Raw genomic sequence first — 22,648 nt, forward strand, 5'->3', positions numbered from 1 at the left:
TGCCCCAGGGCAGCCCTTCTTCGAATTTGAAACAAACTCATAAATAAGAACCCCCTCCCTACCAACACCTCGAAACAATGTGGTGGACAGAGAGTTCTGTATTTCATAGGAGATGCCTGCAGAGATTGCAGTAAGTTTCCAAAAATAAAAGAACAAACAGTTCCCCTTACACTTATTTGTTATGATAGCTACAGGACCAAAAAGAAACTCATACCATCCTGGGGGGACAGAATGCACAAGGATTTGATTTTGCTCATTTTCATAAACATCATGGAGCATCATTGGCTCTGAATCCTACAGAGTCATCTTGGCATATTTATAGGACTCAGACCCACATCGGTGCATCAGGAAGGTTTCAGGTTTGGAGAACAGGTTTCCCTACTGACAAATAGCATAATTAGGCATAATGTCTTAAGTGAACATATTAGCTTGGGCTTTTAACAGTGTGCAAGCCTTGGCTTCCGCAATAACCGCCTAATCTTGTGTGGGAGCCATCCCAGGCTTCACTTGAACACAGGCGCTATGCGTACGCCTGCAGACCAAGCTGGGAATGGGTTTATTTATATTGTCCTTGTTAGTCATGCAGCCTGTGTGCAAACAAAACAACATTATTCTTATCTCCTCAGAAAGTTTAATTCATTAACAATTAAAAGCTAGTGCAGAAAGAGGGCCAGACCTGGGGAGAGGTTCATCCTAGCACAGCAGCCCTGGTCAGAGATTTGCAGGGGCAACTCTCACAGATAACGGCACCGTGATGTTTGCTGGATTGTTTTTCATATAGACTTTACTCATGGAAGGATGATCTTCCTGTAACTTAATAAGATAATGTCGCCAACAATCTCTTCAAAAAATACCCTGTTGAAACTTGCTGTCCTTGGGCTCTTGCCAGAGCCCATTCCTGCCTCCTGCCTGCTGTCTGGCTTGTTTTTAGCAGTGGTTGCCTCTGGGCCGGGTTTGTGTTCTTGAAGAACTCAGTTCAGGATGGTCCTAGCAGCTGATGGAAGCCTCCAGAGCAAGTGAGTTCAATTTAAAACAGGGGTGGGCTTGAGCACATGCTCTATCATCTGAAGGGCAGGGAGCCAGAACTCCAAACCTGGACTGTTCATCATAAGTCATAGTCAAGGCCAGGGGTCATAACTGGGGAAGGTGTGGGATAGAGACATGGGAACCGTTTGTTCTTTCTGCTCAGGTTTTCTGTAAACCTGAACCAGCTCTATGAAATTAAGTCCACTATTAAAAACAAACCAGGAGTCAGGCTCACCCATGGTTCTGGGCTGTGAGAGGCCAAGATCGATTTGAAAAGGATTTTTCTTCCTCACCATAGGTGCTAGAACAGGAAGAAGCCCAGAGATTCGCAGGGCTACACCCAGGACAGAGAATTAGCAATAAAAAATGCCCTCTCCTCTGAGTTTTGGAGGCCTCCATGGGTAGGATGGAAAGTGAGACTTTACCCGGCTGAGAGGGGTGACTGGGCTTAGTGTCACTTGAGTTTTGCCTGACCTTGGAGCAAACAATATATGCATTTATCTGTTTGGTATTGCATAGGTGGGTTTGACACTTGATTAAATGTTTTAGTTTTCAACTGCTTAGCTTTATATAGGTCAGCCTTTGTGCTGGAGAAAGAATTTGTACTAAAAACAATAAACAGCTTTGGAAATAGGTTGGATCTAAAATAAGTTAGGTTAATATTGCAATATTATGTCTTAGGCTAAAGGGGACTTCAGTCATCATCTGGTGCAAACCTTGTCTGCTCTTAAATGGGCATGAAAGAGTTAAATAATAAAGCCCCAGCAGGGAGGGTAGTGGAACTTTTAATCCCAGCTGCTGCCCCTGGGGGTGAGAGGAGGAGATATTTGATAGTCCAAAGCAGAAAGTAAATATAGAGTAAATTACTTCCATGTAATTGGGGAGATTATTTCAAGTAGATTGCAACTTGGAAATGGATTGCTTCTTTTCAAAACCAAGGGTGACTTGTATATCTCCCACGGTGGCTTCAAGGTAGCACTGAAGGAGAGCACAATTCTCAGCTTTCAAGGGCAACTATAACTAGTATATTTTATAAAGTCAAAACAACACATCTTGGATCCTCGCATTACTCAGATCTGTGCAGTAGTTAAGAGGAACAGAAATATAGACACATATAGAAAAGTGGCCAACAGTAATATACCACCTTAAAAATCTGAACTATGAGTCTTACACAGAAAACAGAAAACTCTTTGCAATTAATATAATTGCCCTCGTTCAAGGAAATGGTCAATTTGACCTGAAATGGTGTGGAAAACCATGGGAGGGAATCTGTAGAGACACCTAAAAGAACTATTATACATTTTTTCATACATTGAGGCCAGTTTTCCTAGTAGTTTCCATGCTTTGGTTCCAGTGCTCTTTCTTGAAGCTAGTATGAATAGGCTCTAATTTTGTGTCCACGCAATAGTCTTTCCCATTTTTGTCTCCTCTTCTTAAGTATGTAGACTCTAGAATCAGAGAAACCTTGTTGAGACTCAAGGCTGCCTTCATCTATTACCTGAGTTTGGGCAAACTGCCTGGCCTCTCTCAGCCTTTTCTTATTTGTAAGGGGGATAATACTGATATTTGCTTCACAGGCAAAATGTTGTGAGGATCTAACAAGAAAATTCATGTGAAGTGCTTGTCACCTAGTTCCTTTTATGATTATGATGATAAACCCATATTATTATTTCTCATATGATATCCTATTTAGCTTACTCACCATTCAATTTTTCTTTAACTTATTCAGTGTGTAGCATTCAGAATTGAACAAAATGCTCCAGATATGGGCTTATATCAAGAGTACAAACCAGATGACCACCTTCTTCATCTTAGGTTCCTTACTTCTGTTGAATTATAATTGGTTATAACCCATTAGAGTATTAAATGTTTTTGTTTATGTTTTATCTTTTTTGTGGAGAGAGAGAGGATGGCTACCCCAGTCAAACTGCCTAGTAAACCCTCTCCTTTGCTGTTGTACTTTGGTAACTTTAGACCCTGGTGCAGGACCTCACATTTATTTCATTACATGTGATCTATTATATGTTAGTTCTTCTTTTAAATCTATGCAATCCATTTGTTTATTCATTCATTTATTATTGAAACTTTAAAAAATATATTTATGGACCGGGCTCAGTACCAGTTTTTTTCCCTACTCTGTTATTTTTAAATTCATTGGAGTTTTAGTAGAGCATAGTTTTTATGTCTTCAGGCAAACTGTTGCATAACATGTTTGGCTAAGTGCTAGGGCACAGGCCTAAGGTATGTCTTAGAAACTCTCCTCAGGCTGACGGATGCTGTTAGGGTGCTGTAGTTTAACCATTATGAATCCATCTTACTGTGGTATCATTTGGTACAAATTACATTTCAACTTGACCAGCAGGAAATCTCGAGACCCTCTCAGAATTCTTGCTCAAGTCCAGATTCACTAGACCCACCTAGTAGACTAATTCAATACTCTTATCAAGATAAAAAGATTAATCTGATGTGATTTCCAAGTGAAATTAGTCTGGCTTGTATTCAAAAAGGGCTCAGAGGACATATTTTCACAACACATTCTAACGTTTTGAAGAATTTAAATAAAATAGATCATAGTACCTAAAACATATGACAGCTATCTGTTTCAGATGCTCATTCTCACCAGCATAGAAAGTCGAGGATGTCAGTGAGAGAATTGGGCAGATAAACTAGGTTAAAAAACATCCACCCTCAGATACTGCCCTTACCTTGGTTGTAGAGCACTTGCTTTATATTTACTAAGTTTTTTATATGTATTTCTCCCCTTTTGAGCTCTTATGGTCAGGGCCCTGCTTTTACTTCTCTCTTGTAATTTCTATTACAGTGTATGACAGAACATATGCTATGCCATGCTAAGTCACTTCAGTCGTGTCCGACTCTGTGTGACCCCATAGACGGCAGCTCTCCAGGCTCCCCCATCCCTGGGATTCTCCAGGCAAGAACACTGGAGTGGGTTGCCATTTCCTTCTCCAATGTATGAAAGTGAAAAGTGAAAGTGAAGTCACTCAGTCGTGTCCGACTCTTAGCCACCCCATGGTCTGCAGCCTACCAGGCTCCTCCATCCATGGGATTTTCCAGGCAAGAGTACTGGAGTGGGGTGCTATTGCCTTCTCTGTGACACAACATAGGTGATCCTTAATTCTTTTAAAATCGATATACTCAAGGTTTATTTGTAAACCTAATGCCCAGCCAATTACAGGACATGGCAAACAAAGAAGAGTTCTATAGGTCCTAGGGCATTCCTAGAAACTTTTAGAGGCTTAGGAGACGTGCTCCTTACATCCTATGAAACTGTCAAATGACTAGCAACCGAGTACAATGAGTGAGAAGTAGTGAAATGGCATCCTCTAAATATGGGGAACTTGGTGGTCATTTTTATTTTTTGTCATTACTAGGATTTGGGAATTCTAGGGGGAAAATTGCATGTTAAAAAATAATTTCCCCAGATCAGAAGGGGAAAGTGATTTTTTAACATGCAAGAGAGGAGCAACTAAAAAAAAAATGTTGGTTAGATGAATAAATAGTGCTTGTGAAAGTGCACCTTACACTGTGAAACCTTTCCTAAATGGAGAGATGATGCAAATGATGGCTTACTAGGCTCAGAAATTGAAATAGGAGTCTTGTCTTAATGTTCCACATACACATTTTCCCTTTGAATAATGTATTTGTTTCAATGGGAAAAGTATTGGGACACTGAATACTTTTTAAAAGATAAATCAAAATGTGCTTGCCCATTTTTTATTACTGCCTGCTTCATTTGACCTTCTGCCTTTTGTTGGTAAACATATATATGTGTACTTAATATCGTTGTTCTAGTTACCCTGTTACTTTCCCATCTTAACCAACTTCAGTCTGCTATTCTGATTTGACTTAGACTTTCCAGTTCTTAGACTGGCAGGATTTCAAAGATGCATTTTTATAAATCAGTTTCTTTGAAAGCACTTGAACCAGAAGTCAAATGGCATGACGTAACCAACAGTTTTTCAATGGAGAAATGAAAATTCTCAATAATGACAAATAAGGAATCTAACCTATTGACACCAATTTGGTTACACTGTATTGATTTCTATAAAAATATTATAAAAGAGAGTGCTACACATATTCTACTGATCAAATTATAAGTATACTTAGCAAAGAAAGAAATAGTGCCAGATACAAGAGTTTGTCTTAGCGTGTCACCTACTATTAGTTATCCCTCACTGATTCAAGTATTTTCCTGGATTCAGGTGGGTCAGGCTGTCAAGGTGGAACCCCAAGGCTGCATGTGGCTGTGGATACAGAATTGAGTGGGCATGATCTGGAGATACAGCAGGTGAGTTCAGTATGTCAAGAGCAGAAAAAATGGCCCTACTACTTTCTCAGTGATCATGATTACCAGGGTATAAAAACAATTCCAAAAGCTCCTGTAAGTGTCTCAGTTTCTTACTCAGAGCCTCAGGATCTTTTTTTTTTTATAATTTTTATTATTATTATTATATATATATTTTTACTTTACAATATTGTATTGGTTTTGCCATACATCAACATGAATCTGCCACAGGCGTACACATGTTCCCCATTCTGAACCCCCCTCACCTCCATCCCCGTACCATCCCTCTGGGTCATCCCAGTGCACCAGCCCCAAGCTTCCGTATCCTGCATTGAACTTGGACTGGCGATTCGTTTCTTATATGATATTATACATGTTTTAACGCCATTCTCCCAGATCATCCCCCCTCCTCCCTCTCCCACAGAGTCCAAAAGACTGTTCTATACATCTGTGTCTCTTTTGCTGTCTCGCATAGAGGGTTATCATTACCCTCTTTCTAAATTCCATATATATGCGTTAGTATACTGTATTGGTGTTTTTCTTTCTGGCTTACTTCACTCTGTATAATAGGCTCCAGTTTCATCCACCTCATTAGAACTGATTCAAATGTATTCTTTTTAATGGCTGAGTAATATTCCATTGTGTATATGTACCACTGCTTTCTTATCCATTCATCTGCTGATGGACATCTAGGTTGCTTCCATGTCCTGGCTATTATAAACAGTGCTGCAATGAACATTGGGGTACACGTGTCTCTTTCAATTCTGGTTTCCTCGGTGTGTGTGCCCAGCAGTGGGATTGCTGGGTTGTATGGCAGTTCTATTTCCAGTTTTTTAAGGAATCTCCACACTGTTCTCCATAGTGGCTGTACTAGTTTGCATTCCCACCAACAGTGTAAGAGGGTTCCCTTTTCTCCACATCTTCTCCAGCATTTATTGCTTGTAGACTTTTGCATCACAGATACATTCCAGAGTTGTTTTTTGGCTGTTTCACCTATTCATGTGTAAACTAATGAAAATGGGTGGTGGGTTGGGCAGACTGGATGAATCTCCTCAGGTCCTTCATTCCACCTGAGCTACATGTGCCAGGAAGAGCCCCTTATAAGCCAAGTCAGCTTTGCTTATATATATTTTTTTGCTTTACACATGACAGCTTTGCACAGCTCAATGGGACTTGACACTGTCATACACGTAGCTCTCATCCTTCTGTGCAGCTGGCAAATTGAGAATTTCTAGATTTAGGTGTTTAGGATGCCAATCTTAAAGAAGGAAAGGGGCCTTGTTTTGAGACTGCTTTGCCCGGCAAGCGCAAAATCTTTACTTAACTTGAATGCTTACTGTGGCATATTTTAGAGGTGGGCAGGTAGAGATACTAAAGAGGAATGCTAAGGAAACCCCAGGTCACCCCTAGATTCTTCTCATGGAACCCAGATTTAGTAAATACTACAAAGCCTTCACGCCTTCATAGTGTTGTAAGAAGCATGAGGGTTTTTTTTTTTTGAAAGTCTGAATTCACTCCAGGTAAGTGGTTTTCAAAGTGTTGTCCTATTGCACTAGAATGTCAGTGTTGGTAGTGATGGTGGTAGTAGGGAGGATTTCCAGGAAGGGAGAGTCTGCATTTTTAATAAGCATCTTAGAGCTTAATCCTGAGTAAGGTTTGGAATTATCATCTATGAAAAGATTCACAAGATCTCTTGTTGCTCTGATGTATGGAATTTCTTCATTTTTGCACATTTTTCAGCTTTTGGTTTTGATTATCTCTTTATAGTTTCTTGGGATAGGAATGCCTCTCCTGGATTATTTTCCTCACTGGGTCTAGGACATCTTCTGCATCTTTCTGAATGAGTTGTACTGTCAGAGTCCCTAGAAACCTTTCATGGTCCATCTAAGAAGGAGATGACCTGCATTTATAGCACACAGTATAGGCAGTGATGGGATTTCCAGGTGGCGGTAGTGGTAAAGAACACACCTGCCAATGCAGGAGACATAAAGAGATATTGGTTTGATCCCTGAGTTGGGAAGATCGCCTGGAGGAGGCAGTGGCAACCCACTCCGCTATTCTTGCCTGGAGAATCCCTTGGACAGAGGAGGCTGGTGGGCTATAGTCTATAGGATTGCAAAGATTTGGACATGACTGAAGTGACTTCACATGCACACACGCATAGGCAGTGATCTTGGGCAACAAGAAAAGCATAATGTCAATAATATTTTGGGAGGGAAATAGCTCTAATACTATATAGTTGAATAATCTACAATTCACAGTTAAGTTCAATTAAATTGCATGAATTCATAAGTTACATAATCTCATCAATTCTCACAACTTGATGTGAAGCTAGGTACTGTTACTCCTGTTTTACAGATTAAGAAATTGAGGATGGCTCTCTACTCCTATCCTGCAAATAGGTTCATCTGTATCATTTTTCTAGAGAAGAGACTTGTGGACATGGGGTAGGGGAAAGGAAAAGATGGGATGAATTGAGGGAATAGGATTGACATATATACACTGAGGAGTTACCCCGCATCTGAGGTCAGGGGCGGTGGCCAGGACGAGCTACCCCACGCCCCTAAACCCGAGGCCAAGGGCGGCAGTGGGGAGGAGCAACCCCACGACCGAAGCCAGGGGTGGTGGCCGGGAGGACCAATCCCATGTCCAAGGAGTTGCGGCTGTGTGGGTGCAGGATGGCCTAGAGGAGCTATCCCACTTTGAAGGTCAGGAAGGGCGGCCGTGAGGAGATACCCGTCATCCAAGGTAAGGAGCAATGGCTGCCCTTTGCTGGAGCAGCCGTGAAGAGATACCCCACGCCCAAGGTAAGAGAAACCCAAGTAAGACGGTAGGTGTTGCAAGAGGGCATCAGAGGGCAAACACACTGAAACCATACTCACAGAAAACTAGTCAATCTAATCACACTAGGACCACAGCCTTGTCTAACTCAATGAAACTAAGCCATGCCCATGGGGCAACCCAAGACGGGCGGGTCATGGTGGAGAGATTTGACAGAATGTGGTCCACTGGAGAAGGGAATGGCAAACCACTTCAGTATTCTTGCCTTGAGAACCCCATGAACAGTATGAAAAGGCAAAATGATAGGATACCGAAAGAGAAACTCCCCAGGTCAGTAGGTGCCCAATATGCTACTGGAGATCAGTGGAGAAATAACTCCAGAAAGAATGAAGGGATGGAGCCAAAGCAAAAAGGATACCCAGCTGTGGATGTGACTGGTGATAGAAGCAAGGTCTGATGCTGTAAAGAGCAATATTGCATAGGAACCTGGAATGTCAGGTCCATGAATCAAGGCAAATTGGAAGTGGTCAAACAAGAGATGGCAAGAGTAAACGTCTACATTCCAGGAATCAGCGAACTAAAATGGACTGGAATGGGTGAATTTAACTCAGATGACCATTATATCTACTACTGCGGGCAGGAATCCCTCAGAAGAAATGGAGTAGCCATCATGGTCAACAAAAGAATCCGAAATGCAGTACTTGGATGCAATCTCAAAAACGACAGAATGATCTCTGTTCGTTTCCAAGGCAAACCATTCAATATCACAGTAATCCTAGTCTATGCCCCACCCAGTAACGCTGAAGAAGCTGAAGTTGAACAGTTCTATGAAGACCTACAAGACCTTTTAGAACTAACACCCAAAAAAGATGTCCTTTTCATTATAGGGGACTGGAATGCAAAAGTAGGAAGTCAAGAAACACCTGGAGTAACAGGCAAATTTGGCCTTGGAATACGGAATGAAGCAGGGCAAAGACTAATAGAGTTTTGCCAAGAAAATGCACTGGTAATAGCAAACACCCTTTTCCAACAACACAAAAGAAGAGTCTATACATGGACATCACCAGATGGTCAACACCGAAATCAGATTGATTATATTCTTTGCAGCCAAAGATGGAGAAGCTCTATACAGTCAGCAAAAACAAGACCAGGAGCTGACTGTGGCTCAGACCATGAACTCCTTATTGCCAAATTCAGACTTAAATTGAAGAAAGTAGGGAAAACCACTAGACCATTCAGGTATGACCTAAATCAAATCCCTTTTGATTATACAGTGGAAGTGAGAGATAGATTTAAGGGCCTAGATCTGATAGATAGAGTGCCTGATGAACTATGGAATGAGGTTCGTGACATTGTTCAGGAGACAGGGATCAAGACCATCCCCATGGAAAAGAAATGCAAAAAAGCAAAATGGCTGTCTGGGCAGGCCTTACAAATAGCTGTGAAAAGAAGAGAAGTGAAATGCAAAGGAGAAAAGGAAAGATATAAACATCTGAATGCAGAGTTCCAAAGAATAGCAAGAAGAGATAAGAAAGCCTTCCTCAGCGATCAATGCAAAGAAATAGAGGAAAACAACAGAATGGGAAAGACTAGGGATCTCTTCAAGAAAATCAGAGATACCAAAGGAACATTTCATGCAAAGATGAGCTCAATAAAGGACAGAAATGGTATGGACCTAACAGAAGCAACAGTTAGAACTGGGCATGAAACAACAGACTGGTTCCAATAGGAAAAGGAGTTCATCAAGGCTGTATATTGTCACCCTGTTTATTTAACTTATATGCAGAGTACATCATGAGAAACGCTGGAGTGGAAGAAGCACAAGCCAAAATCAAGATTGCCGGGAGAAATATCAATAACCTCAGATATCCAGATGATACCACCCTTATGGCAGAAAGTGAAGAGGAACTCAAAAGCCTCTTGATGAAAGTGAAAGTGGAGAGTGAAAAAGTTGGCTTAAAGCTCAACATTCAGAAAACGAAGATCATGGCATCTAGTCCCATCACTTCATGGTAAATAGATGGGGAGACAGTGGAAACAGTGTCAGACTTTATTTTTCTGGGCTCCAAAATCACTGCAGATGGTGACTGCAGCCATGAAATTAAAAGACGCTTACTCCTTGGAAGGAAAGTTATGACCAACCTAGATAGCATATTGAAAAGCAGAGACATTACTTTGCCAACAAAGGTTCCTCTAGTCAAGGTTATGGTTTTTCCTGTGGTCATGTATGGATGTGAGAGTTGGACTGTGAAGAAGGCTGAGCACTGAAGAATTGATGCTTTTGAACTGTGGTGTTGGAGAAGACTCTTGAGAGTCCCTTGGACTGCAAGGAGATCCAACCAGTCCATTCTGAAGGAGATCAGTCCTGGGATTTCTTTGGAAGGAATGATGCTAAAGCTGAAACTCCAGTACTTTGGCCACCTCATGTGAAGAGTTGACTCATTGGAAAAGACTCTGATGCTGGGAGGGATTGAGGGCAGGAGGAGAAGGGGATGCCAGAGGATGAGATGGCTGGATGGTATCACTGACTCGATGGACATGAGTCTGAGTGAACTCCAGGAGTTGGTGATGGACAGAGAGGCCTGGCATGCTGCGATTCATGGGGTCACAAAGAGTCGGACACGACTGAGCGACTGATTTAATCTGATCTGAACAGAAGCAGAAGATATTAAGAAGAGATGGCAAGAATACACAGAAGAACTGTACAAAAAAGATCTTCACGACCCAGATAATCATGATGGTGTGATCACTCACCTAGAGCCAGACATCCTGGAATGTGAAGTCAAGTGGGCCTTAGAAAGCATCACTACAAACAAAGCTAGTGGAGGTGACGGAATTTCAGTTGAGCTATTCCAAATCCTGAAAGATGATGCTGTGAAAGTGCTGCACTCAATATGCCAGCAAATTTGGAAAACTCAGCAGTGGCCACAGCACTGGAAAAGGTCAGTTTTCATTCCAATCCCAAAGAAAGGCAATGCCAAAGAATGCTCAAACTGCCACACAATTGTACTCATCTCACACGCTAGTAAAGTAATGCTCAAAATTCTCCAAGCCAGGCTTCAGCAATATCTGAACCGTGAACTTCCTGATGTTCAAGCTGGTTTTTGAAAAGGCAGAGGAACCAGAGATCAAATTGCCAATATCCGCTGGATCATGGAAAAAGCAAGAGAGTTCCAGAAAAACATCTATTTCTGCTTTATTGACTATGCCAAAGCCTTTGACTGTGTGGATCACAATAAACTGTGGAAAATTCTGAAAGAGATGGGAATACCAGAACACCTGATCTGCCTCTTGAGAAATTTGTATGCAGGTCACGAAGCAACAGTTAGAACTGGACATGGAACAACAGACTGGTTCCAAATAGGAAAAGGAATTCATCAAGGCTGTATATTGTCACCCTGTTTATTTAACTTACATGCAGAGTACATCATGAGAAATGCTGGACTGGAAGAAGCACAAGCTGGAATCAAGATGGCCGGGAGAAATATCAATAACCTCAGATATGCAGATGACACCACCCTTATGGCAGAAAGTGAAGAGGAACTCAAAAGCCTCTTGATGAAAGTGAAAGTGGAGAGTGAAAAAGTTGGCTTAAAGCTCAACATTCAGAAAACGAAGATCATGGCATCCGGTCCCACCACTTCATGGGAAATAGATGGGGAGACAGTGGAAACAGTGTCAGACTTTATTTTTCTGGGCTCCAAAATCACTGCAGATGGTGACTGCAGTCATGAAATTAAAAGACGCTCACTCCTTGGAAGGAAAGTTATGACCAACCTAGATAGCATATTGAAAAGCAGAGACATTACTTTGCCAACAAAGGTCCGTCTAGTCAAGGCTATGGTTTTTCCTGTGGCCATGTATGGATGTGAGAGTTGGACTGTGAAGAAGGCTGAGCGCCGAAGAATTGATGCTTTTGAACTGTGGTGTTGGAGAAGACTCTTGAGAGTCCCTTGGACTGCAAGGAGATCCAACCAGTCCATTCTGAAGGAGATCAGTCCTGGGATTTCTTTGGAAGGAATGATGGTAAAGCTGAAACTCCAGTACTTTGGCCACCTCATGCGAAGAGTTGACTCATTGGAAGACTCTGATGCTGGGAGGGATTGAGGGCAGGAGGAGAAGGGGATGCCAGCTGATGAGATGGCTGGATGGCATCACTGACTTGATGGACATGAGTCTGAGTGAACTCCAGGAGTTGGTGATGGACAGGGAGGCCTGGCGTGCTGCGATTCATGGGGTCGCAAAGAGTCGGACATGACTGAGCGACTGATCTGATCTGATATACACTGCTGCTGCTAAGTCGTGTCCGACCCTGTGCTACCCTAGAGATGGCAGACCACCAGGTTCCCCTGTCCCTGGAATTCTCCAGGCAAGAACACTGGAGTGGGTTGCCATTTCCTTTTCCAATGCATGAAAGTGTAAAGTGAAAGTAAATTCGCTCAGTCGTGTCCGACTCTTAGCGATCCCATGGACTGCAGCCTACCAGGCTCCTGCATCCATGGGATTTTCCAGGCAAGAGTACTGGAGTGGATTGCCATTGCCTTCTCCCATATATGCACTACCATGTGTAAAAGAGATAGCTTGCGGGAACCCGCTGTAAAGCACAGGATGCTCAGCTTGGTGCTCTGTGATGATCTAGTGTGGTGGAATGGTGCTAGTGGCAGGGAGGCTCAGGAGGGAGGGGATATATGTATACACACAGCTGATTAACATTGCTGTACTACAGAAACTAACACAGCATTGTAAGGCAATTATCCTCCAATTAAAAAAATCATAATAAAAGAAAAAAAATAAATTGAGAAGACAAGGCCCTACCATAGGTCAGCAGAGTCGTCTATGGAAGAATGGGACCTGGAGTCAGGGTCTTCCCACAACTGGCCCTTGGATGCTGACACATGCCATACGATGGCCTCCTGAGTGGCTTTGGTGCGCATACATTGTAAGCTGATGCTGAGAACAAAGAGGTTGTGTCAGACCACTCAGTTTCTGATGTTTGTAATTTTGGTGGGGGAAAGCTGCATTTAATTGCCATGGACATCCACTTGTTGAATGATCATTTTGTCTCGGGAAAGACGTTTCTGAGTTGGTCTAGCCTTCCCCGTCAGTGTCACCTGAGGCCTCACTATGTTTGAAACAGCTCTCACCCTTACATAATTTGCCATTATATTACCCCAGGGAAGTCATGAATTAACAATTCCAAAAACCTTTCTCCTCGTATCTGATTATGCTGTACTTACAGACACATCTAGTCACAGGTTTTTTAGACGTTTCCATGGCTTTATTTGGGGCTTCCCTGGTGGTTCAGAGGTTAAAGCGTCTGCCTGCAATGTGGGAGACCTGGGTTTGATCCCTGGGTCGGGAAGATCCCCTGGAGAAGGAAATGACAACCCACTCCCGTATTCTTGCCCGGAGAATCCCATGGATGGAAAAGCCTGGTGGGCTACAGTCCAGGGAGTCGCAAAGAGTTGGACACGACTGAGCGATTTCACTTTGACTTTGACTTTCACTTTGAGGTGGCGCTAGTGGTAAAGAACTTGCCTGCCAATGCAGAAGACATAAGAGACAAGGGTTCAATCCCTGGGTTTGGAAGATCCCTTGGAGGGGGGCATGGCAACCCACTCCAGTATTCTTTCCTGGAAAATCCCATGGACACAGGAGTCTGGTGGGCTACAGTCCGTAGGATCACAAAGACACGACTTTGTGACTTAGCATGCACATTGCTTTATTTTGATCATCTTGATTTAATTCCTTCATTAAAGTCATCAAATTAAAGAAGGAAAAGATATCTTCTAGGCTCCTGCTAGATATCCCTGAAGACAGAAGCAGTAGGGAGTCCAGCCAGCTTCTGCCGTGACCTTCTGGTAATGGAGACACACTGTTAGGGCCTGCAGCCCCTAAGAACTAGATTCCTCTCATTGTCACACAATTCTTTATGTTGGGCTGAGACTTTCACACTTTAACTTCCGCACTCTGGTCCTTGTTTGGATCTCTTAGTAGAGACGTCTTGTCCCTTGTTTTCATGTGAGAGTTTTTCAAACACAGGAGCCAGTCATCATGTAGGTCCAGAGTCAGATGATTCAGAGTTGTTAGGGCTGAATTGCGTGTCCCTAAAGTTCACACACTGATGTCCTGACCCGAGAGATGGTGATGGATGGAGAAGCCTGGCGTGCTGCAGTCCTTGGGGATGCAAAGAGTCGGACACGACTTAGCGACTGAACAGCCTAACACTTCGGAATGTGACTGCACTTTTAGATGACGTCTTGAAAGAGGTAATAAATTAAAAGGAGGTGATTAGGATAGAACCTATTCCAATATAGCTGATGTCTTGATAGAAAAAATTAGGATAGCAAGACCTAGAAAGACACAGAAAAGAGACCAGGTGAAGGTCCAGGGAGAAGATGGCCATGTATAAGCCAAGGAGATGGGCCCCAGAAGAAACCTGCCAGCATCTTGGCTAAGACTTCTAACCTCCAGGACTGTGAGAAAATAAATGTTTTTTAAGTCACCCAGTCTATGGTATCTTGTGGCAACCTGAGCAGACTAAGACAGGAGTTAAATATATATGGAGCTGGAGCCAAGGAGATAGGTTAGATCATCTAGAGAAATGTGTAAGGAGAGAGTGTAAGAGAACCATGGGGTAAAACCCTGCAGAGTAGTTACTGAGAGAAGAATTGTGAGAGGACAGTGAGAGAAGACAAGGGAAGAAAGGGTCCTTTGCTTCTTTTATATTGGGTTCTAAATTCCTTAACCTTGTGCCCACTTTTGTCAAAATTGTCTTTAGTGTTTAAAGACTCTCTTCTTTCCTTGCCCCCAAGCACCAGATTAAGAAGGTGTGGTTTTTAAATCGGAATGATTTTCATCACAACATTCAAAGTCATTGAATTAGGGGTTCATTCTCAGAAGCTACTTGAGGAATTTTTCAAAGTACACGTTTCTTTGACACAGCCTATGAAATTCAATTTCAGTGTCGTTTCATAGTGAGATACTAAAATATTTTATGAAGACAAACAAATAAACAAAACCCCAAGCCCCACATAACTCCCACGTGCTTCTGATGTGCCCATGGATTGACATACACTAATCCAGATGAAAGTAAAAATGAATTTCCTGAACATAAGTGGAAATAATGCCAGACCATTGTAGATTTCAAACTTCATGGAAAATTAAAAACTTCCCCTTTTTTGGAAGGATGTTTTATGAATCCAGTATATATAGCCTAAGTTTCCTATTCTTATTAGCTTATCACTTTCAGACTAATGTTGGAAATGATCATTGTCTGATGGCCTTTGGGGATGTTTATGTTCCTTTTCCCAGCAATGGGTTCCCTTGGCCAGCCGGCACTGTTCTTTTTCCATATTTCAGGATCTCAGTTTGAAACAAGCTATGAAAGCTTTCAACAGTCAATCATATTGACCATTACATTATTCTTTGTGACTTGGGAGAATACTCCTGTTACCTCAAGTGCTCTATCTGCTGAGAATTAGGAACCATTTCTATGTAATAAAGAACTATCGATCACCGGGAAGTATACTCTTCCTTCTTGTGGAAGAAAACTTATGACATTGAACTTGATAAGAGCCATTATTTTCACAAGCTCAAATGAAACATGTCTTCTTTGTCTCCCCTCCCACCTCTGCAGGTTCAAGTATGCAGAATAGACCAAATCGGAAAGAAGGCATCACTTTAGACTGAAACAAATCAGGGCTAACCAGGTAATCAACTTCTGTATAAAAACAATGAATTGTGCTACTCTGACTTAGCTGTTTCAAAGAAACTCCAATGTGCTCTTTATTCATTTCTGGATTGTTTCAAACCAGTGTCCAGTAGGGTCTTGAAAATAACCAGAATAGCTAGACTCTGTTACTTTAGTTCAGGTATTTAGGAATATTAAGTTCTGAGTAGGTTGGTGAAAGTGAAAGTGAAGTCCCTCAGTAGTGTCTGACTCTTTGTGAACTCATGGACTGTAGCCTAACAGGCTCCTCAGTCCATGGGATTTTCCAGGCAAGAATACTGGAGTGGGTTGCCATTTCCTTCTCCAGTGGATCTTCCTGACCCAGGGATCGAACCTGGGTCTCCGGCATTGTAGGCAGACGCTTTACCGTCTGAGCTACCAGGGATTGCAAGGTAGGTTGGTAGAGCTGTCTATAAAGGACGCTTAAAACATCACAGTGGGACTGTAGAGGGGAGCCTGTCCTGAAATTTGCCAGGTCTGCATTGTGGATACTGACTTGACTGGTTCCTCTGATTTAAGGATGCTGAAAGTATACTTTGCTGCCCCAAGTTATATTTTATCCATGTCTCTGACACTCCACCTCCAAAGAGTCATTCCTTTGTTTTTCTTTGCTTCACTCAAATTGAAAATTATTTTGGTTTGTGCAAAATACAAAACTACCATATGCAAGCAAATACATTAAGGTAGTGATTAGTTTTGCTTTCCAGTGACTAAAAGGAACTAGTTGAGCTAGAAGAAACTTGCAATTTCATCATTGGGAAAGAAGGAAAGGTTTGCTAAGTAGGTGAAGGGAAAGCACAGAGAGAAGAAGAAGGGGCCAGCTGACATTTTTTTGCCCACTTGGAAACTTTGAACGGGGCCAACTGCCCACTCGAGCTTCCCAGGTGGTGCTAGTGGTGAAGATCCTTGCCAGTGCAGGAGCTGTAAGAGACACGAGTTCAATCCCTGGGTTGGGAAGATCCCCTGGAGAAGGGCATGGCAGCCCACTCCCATATTCTTACCTGGAGAATTCCATGGCAGCTACAGTACATAGTCACACAGAGTTGGACACAAATGGAGCAACTTAGCACATATGAAAGTGCCCACTAAGTACTGCTTACAAACAAAACAAGCAACATATCTTTGAGAGCACTTTATTGCACTATTTCAGTAATTGTACTGGCCAGGACTCAGCAAGACTAGACTTAGGAAGGGTGGTTAACATTTCAGCTCTAGCATGACTTGTAAATCATGACATTGATTTGGGCACAGAGGCTAGAATATTTGAGGAGTTCCCTTCAAAGCTCAAACACAGAGGACAGAAAAGAGAGTTGGGCTTTAATATCACATTCCCCGTTTTGTAAGTTTGAGCTTGAGTTATGAAGCATCAAAGATCATTTTGTTCCTGCATTCGATTTTCTTCTTTTCACTTAGAAAAGACCTTTTAGGCCAACGACCACTTGAGATGTCCCTGATTCCTCCGTGTTTCACTCACTGGCTCCTGGCTCCTGGAATCTGTTGGACCTGTATTTGCATTCACCATTTCTCAGGAGGGAAATGATTCTAGTGACCTCACTGTGGGGAGACAGGAGTTTCTGGTGAGTCATCAAACTGCCAGGCTGTTCTATGTAAGTGGGCTCTTGGCTCTGGATTAGGAAAGAAATGCCTTCATCAGGTAACACTGAAGCATCTTGGTGAACTCGCTAAGTGCGTGGGGTTACTAACCACCGTTTTTGGTGGGAAGATCAGGCTGTCACTTGTACTTCACCTTCAGAATTCTCCTCTGCTTGAATTAAGCTCTGCAGGCAGTGTCCTGGATTGTGAGAAGGATAGAGACCCTGAAGACATGCTGGCATTTATTCCTCCCACTGCTCCTGAGGACACACAGGAGAGTGTTCTGGCCAAATTAACCAGTTATCGGTTCCCCGAATAACTTCGGTTTTGGACCCCTGACTTGCCTCTGTGAGTAAGTGAGAGGTTCTCTTCCCTGCGTACTTTTGCCTCTTGGCTTTCCTGTCACTACACGAACATTCAGCCCACAGATTTCTGTTATCTAATCAGGTGCATCGGTCTGTGGTGGAGACGAGAAGGGAGGAACGCCCCTCTGACTCAGGTTTTGCACAAACAAAACTCATCCTTGTTAGCAAAGGCAGGAGGAGTACCCATGGCTGCTCAGATCAGATTTTCTCCCCACACTCTGTAGGGCAGTGCAGATGGGTGGGTTTTTACGGCAAGATAAGCAACTGGAGGGCTCCACTTGGGTTTGCTAAAAAAAATTAAAATGTCAATATTTACACATGACCTTCAAGGCTCTTACACTCTTGCTTTCTTAGGATTCAGTACAGACTGCGTTTTCTTTAGCCTGTTACCAACAGCTTGGAAATTCAGTTAGAGGACATAACCCAAATGTTCTCCAAATGTTCCTCCCAAATGGTCATCGTGAAAAGTGCTGTTTTAAGGCGTGCAACCTTTCTGCACTAAGAGAGGGCTGTCGTCCTGCTTACCCAACTGCGGGGGAATTATCTGGAGATTAAAACCACCGATGACAAAGATAGTGCTGCCAAGCTGCTTTAATTTGTTGATAACTAAAGCACAAGAGGCCTCTTACAGGCTTCTCGAAGCCTCACTATTGTGTAGTGCACATTCAACCCTTGCTTGTGTGCTGACACAAACAAATAAATGCGATCATAACGGTTGAAATGTAGTTAGAAACACAATTGAGAACATCTGTATTGTAAGCAGAAATAAATTAGAAATACTGAAGTGTTGTGTAGCTGTGAAAACGAAGGAATAAAAAAATAACCCACAGTACCTGGATTAAGTGGTTATAAATAATTTATAAAGCAAAAATCTCATTACCCCCTGTGTAAACTCCCCCCTCAATGAAATATATTTTATGAATGTAGTAACACTGTAATAACCAAAGCATTTGTTTTTCCCCACAAACTTTCCATTTCATAACTGGGAGATTGTTTGGATTTACAAGTTCAGGACAAAACATCCCCGAATTTACTGGTTTTGCTTTCTTCCTGTGACCTTCAGCCCCGGGACTCTGTGGGCCTCTGCACGCCTTATCAGAATGCTGCTTTGCACATGTGAAAGTTTTCCCCAAATACCTTTCTGTAAATATGTTAACAGAAGTGAATACAAATCCCCTCAGCTCTGGGGAAAGGGCCTTGAAACTTGCATTGCAGTGCCCGTGGGGAGGGTAGGAGGCGTGCTTCCTGCCCAGGCCTACGTCACCCATGTGACTCCTGGAGTCCAGGCCACTGTCAATAAACTCAATCATGTTGTCTGGATCACTAAATAAAGTGACAGTTGCCAGATTAGCGAGTTTGTCCAGCTGAGCTATGGGGCCATTACACGGGGGGCCAGAATTTTCCACCGGGCACTATCCTCAGCATAGCCAGGATCCAAGGGGAGCCTGATTCTCTGCACACTCACTCACCCCTGCAGCTCTTCCCTCTCCAGTTTCTTGGTTCTTTTTTTTTCTATCATAAACCCATAGTCAGACTCTGGAACATCATGAGACCCAGTGGCATGCTCAAGGGTTAAGCATGACTCTGGTGTCCTGTTGTTTATGAAACCCAGTTCTTCTGAGTCATGCAAGCTGAACCCTCATATCTTTAAGAGATGCTAGGGAGGGAGGTAAAGCGGAGGAAGCTGGCTCATTACAACCTTTTATGTAACAGGAGACACCCTAAGCCTAATCGGCTCCTACCTCAAATACCTTGTGATTCCTTCTGAGCTTTTAATTAATGAGTTAACGTACATCCTATCTGGCTCTCTTGGAGTCCTTGGAATGGTTCCTCAGTGAACCACAGATATCCACAAAGATAACTGTCTGATTTCTAGCCTGAAGCCTGGTCAGGTGCTGCTCCACTCTCATGACTTGTGACCATGTTCTATTTCTGCCTCACCCATTGGAGGTGGCTAAGCCACTAAGCAGAATGACCCCATTAGATTCCCTTCTGGTAAGAAGTCACTCATGGACTCATCTTTGGAGTCACATTCAAAAACATGTAATTTCTCCTTGTTCAGGTATGCAGCTAGTGGGGGAAATTACTAGGTTATGAGTCAGAAGATTGTTCTGATGTCTTCTTGAATCTACCTGAGTGACTTTGGATTCATCCACCTTGGAGCCTCACTTATTATTGGAAATGGGGATAGTATTACCTCACACTTTTCACTTCAATGTGACCTAAATAAGGTCACGCACATAAAAGGGCTGTTTATGTGCTGTTATTGAATGGTTTAGAGCGTTATATGTTATTGAAGGGTATGGGGTTATTTGTCTTTGTTCAGGCTACCATAACGAAATACACCACACTGAGTAGCTTGTCAGCAAAAAAATTCATTTCTTTAAGTTCTGGAGGCTGGAAGTCTGAAATCTGGGAGCCAGCGTGGTTGTGTGAAGGCTCTTTTCTGGTTGTAGACTTCTCAGCTTCTGACTGTGTCTATGCATGCTGGAGTAGAAGGGAGGATCTTTCTAGAGCCTTTTCAAATTTAAATTTACTTATTTTTAATTGGAAGATGATTGCTTTACAGTACTTTTAGTTTCTGCCATATATCAACATGGATCAGCCATAGGTATACATATGTCCCCTCCTTGAACCTCTCCCCTGCCTCCCACCCCATCCCAGCCTTCTAGGTTGTCACAGAGCACTGGATTTGAGCTTCCTGTGTCATACAGCACATTTCCACTGGCTATCTAGTTGATGAAAGTGAAAGTGGAGAGTGAAAAATTTGGCTTAAAGCTCAACATTCAGAAAATGAAGATCATGGCATCCGGTCCCATCACTTCATGGGAAATAGATGGGGAAACAGTGGAAACAGTGTCAGACTCTATTTTGGGGGGCTCCAAATCACTGCAGATGGTGACTGCAGCCATGAAATTAAAAGATACTTACTCCTTGGAAGAAAAGTTATGACCAACCTAGATAGCATATTCAAAAGCAGAAACATTACTTTGCCAACAAAGGTCCGTCTAGTCAAGGCTATGGTTTTTCCTGTGGTCATGTATGGATGTGAGAGTTGGACTGTGAAGAAGGCTGAGTGCCGAAGAATTGATGCTTTTGAACTGTGGTGTTGGAGAAGACTCTTGAGAGTCCCTTGGACTGCAAAGAGATCCAACCAGTCCATTCTGAAGGAGATCAGTCCTGGGATTTCTTTGGAAGGAATGATGTTAAGGCTGAAACTCTAGTACTTTGGCCACCTCACGCGAAGAGTTGACTCCTTGGAAAAGACTCTGATGCTGGGAGGGATTGGGGGCAGGAGGACAAGGGGACGACAGAGGATGAGATGGCTGGATGGCATCACTGACTCGATGGACGTGAGTCTCAGTGAACTCCGGGAGTTGGTGATAGACAGGGAGGCCTGGCGTGCTGCGATTCATGGGGTCACAAAGAGTTGGACATGACTGAGTGACTGAACTGATCTAGTTTACATATGGTAATGTGTATGTTTCAGTGCTACTCTCTCAGTTTGTCCCAGCCTCTCCTTCCCTGTGTCCGCAAGTATGTTCTCTGAGGGCATTGATCTCATTGCAAGAGCTCTGTCCCCCTGACCTAATCACCTCCCATGGCTAGCTCCCTGATACATCAGCTTAGGGGTTAGAAGTTCAACATGTGAGTTTTGGGGGGACACCAAACATTCAGAATATAGCATCTTTATTAAAAGGAAATTTCTATCCTACCTCTATTACAATATAGTTGGTTTGAGGATCAAATTAAATGAAATATGTGCAAAAGGCTTTGCACATCACTATATCATGAATGGAGTGGCAGAGCGCTGTCAGCTGGGTGGCTTGTGGTCAGTAGGTTAATGTACACATTTGCCAGAGCAGCACAGTTTTCTAAACCAAAAAGAGGAAGCATAGACTGGAGACTTTAAATCTGTCCTTATGGTTATCAAGACTTTTTTTTTTTTTTTTTTACTGTGAGCACCTCAATCAATTGTTTTGAGAGTTTTGGCTCATTTCTTTTACTTCTAATATGAAGAAACAGCAGTCATCCCTTTACACGGTCTTTGGGAAAACATAACTGAAATGAATTCCAAAGATAGCTTTTAAGGACAAAGTTATGTGAAGGACAGAAATTGTGTGTGGACTCTCTCAGCAATGAATAGGCACGTCTCCACATACCCCTAGGATCTCAAGCTGATAATGTAACAACGAGAACCTATTGAATCAGGACAAGGGAATGGTTCTGCTCGTGTGACAATCTAGGTCTCAGAGTCTGGTATGCAGGCGGGGTGGAAAGAGCAGATTGCATTTTCAGGAGAAAGGTTAAGCTTGAATGTTTTGGACAGGAGGTGGTTTAGATGCATTTTTAAAAAGTCCTTGAATTTACCTGATGAGTTTTGTGTCCTTGTGATGGTTGTAGCCTATTGCAGGGTAGGAATAAATTTAGCAACACAAAAGAGGTCATTTAAAAATCTCTCCTTTCAGATGCCCCATTTCGTCTGGTGCCCCTTCTAGCTTTCTCTTCTTCACAAATTTGGCAGCCTGCGAAGCTGCCCTTCTGATCGTGAGTTTACAATTAGTGGTATGTGGTTTCAGAAATGTTTCAAAACTTTTATAGAAGAGTTGTGAAAAGGTGGAGGTTTCCAGAAAACCTATAACAGAAGTTCAGAGATCCATTTATTTATTTATTTAGATTTTAAAACAACATTTCAGTTTAAACTAATTTTAGGCTTGAAAATGTTGAAAAAAAATACTATAAAGTATTTCTTTATATCCCTCACTCTGCTTCTACTTATGTTAAAGTCTCTCATCACCGTTATAATTATCAAGAACAGGAGATGAACATTAGTACAGTGTTAGT

At 42.5% G+C, this 22,648-nt stretch overlaps 1 long non-coding RNA gene across 2 annotated transcripts; it reads left to right on the forward strand.

The window, feature by feature from the left end:
- The first annotated feature begins 884 nt into the window (after positions 1 to 884).
- On the forward strand, positions 885 to 18,641 carry LOC147375739 (uncharacterized). Of its 2 annotated transcripts, none has more exons than XR_015160406.1 (5): positions 885 to 1,016; positions 5,250 to 5,335; positions 15,753 to 15,825; positions 17,259 to 17,422; positions 17,622 to 18,641. It is a non-coding gene; the product is annotated as an uncharacterized LOC147375739 (long non-coding RNA). The 2 variants fall into 2 exon arrangements; XR_015160407.1 differs by having other exon boundaries at positions 17,264 to 17,422.
- Positions 18,642 to 22,648: the final 4,007 nt, after the last annotated feature.

The sequence above is a fragment of the Bos grunniens genome, chromosome 3, assembly GCF_055505025.1.
Source record: "Bos grunniens cultivar Pamir isolate PY7600 chromosome 3, Bosgru_T2T1.0, whole genome shotgun sequence".
NCBI lineage: Eukaryota > Metazoa > Chordata > Mammalia > Artiodactyla > Bovidae > Bos > Bos grunniens.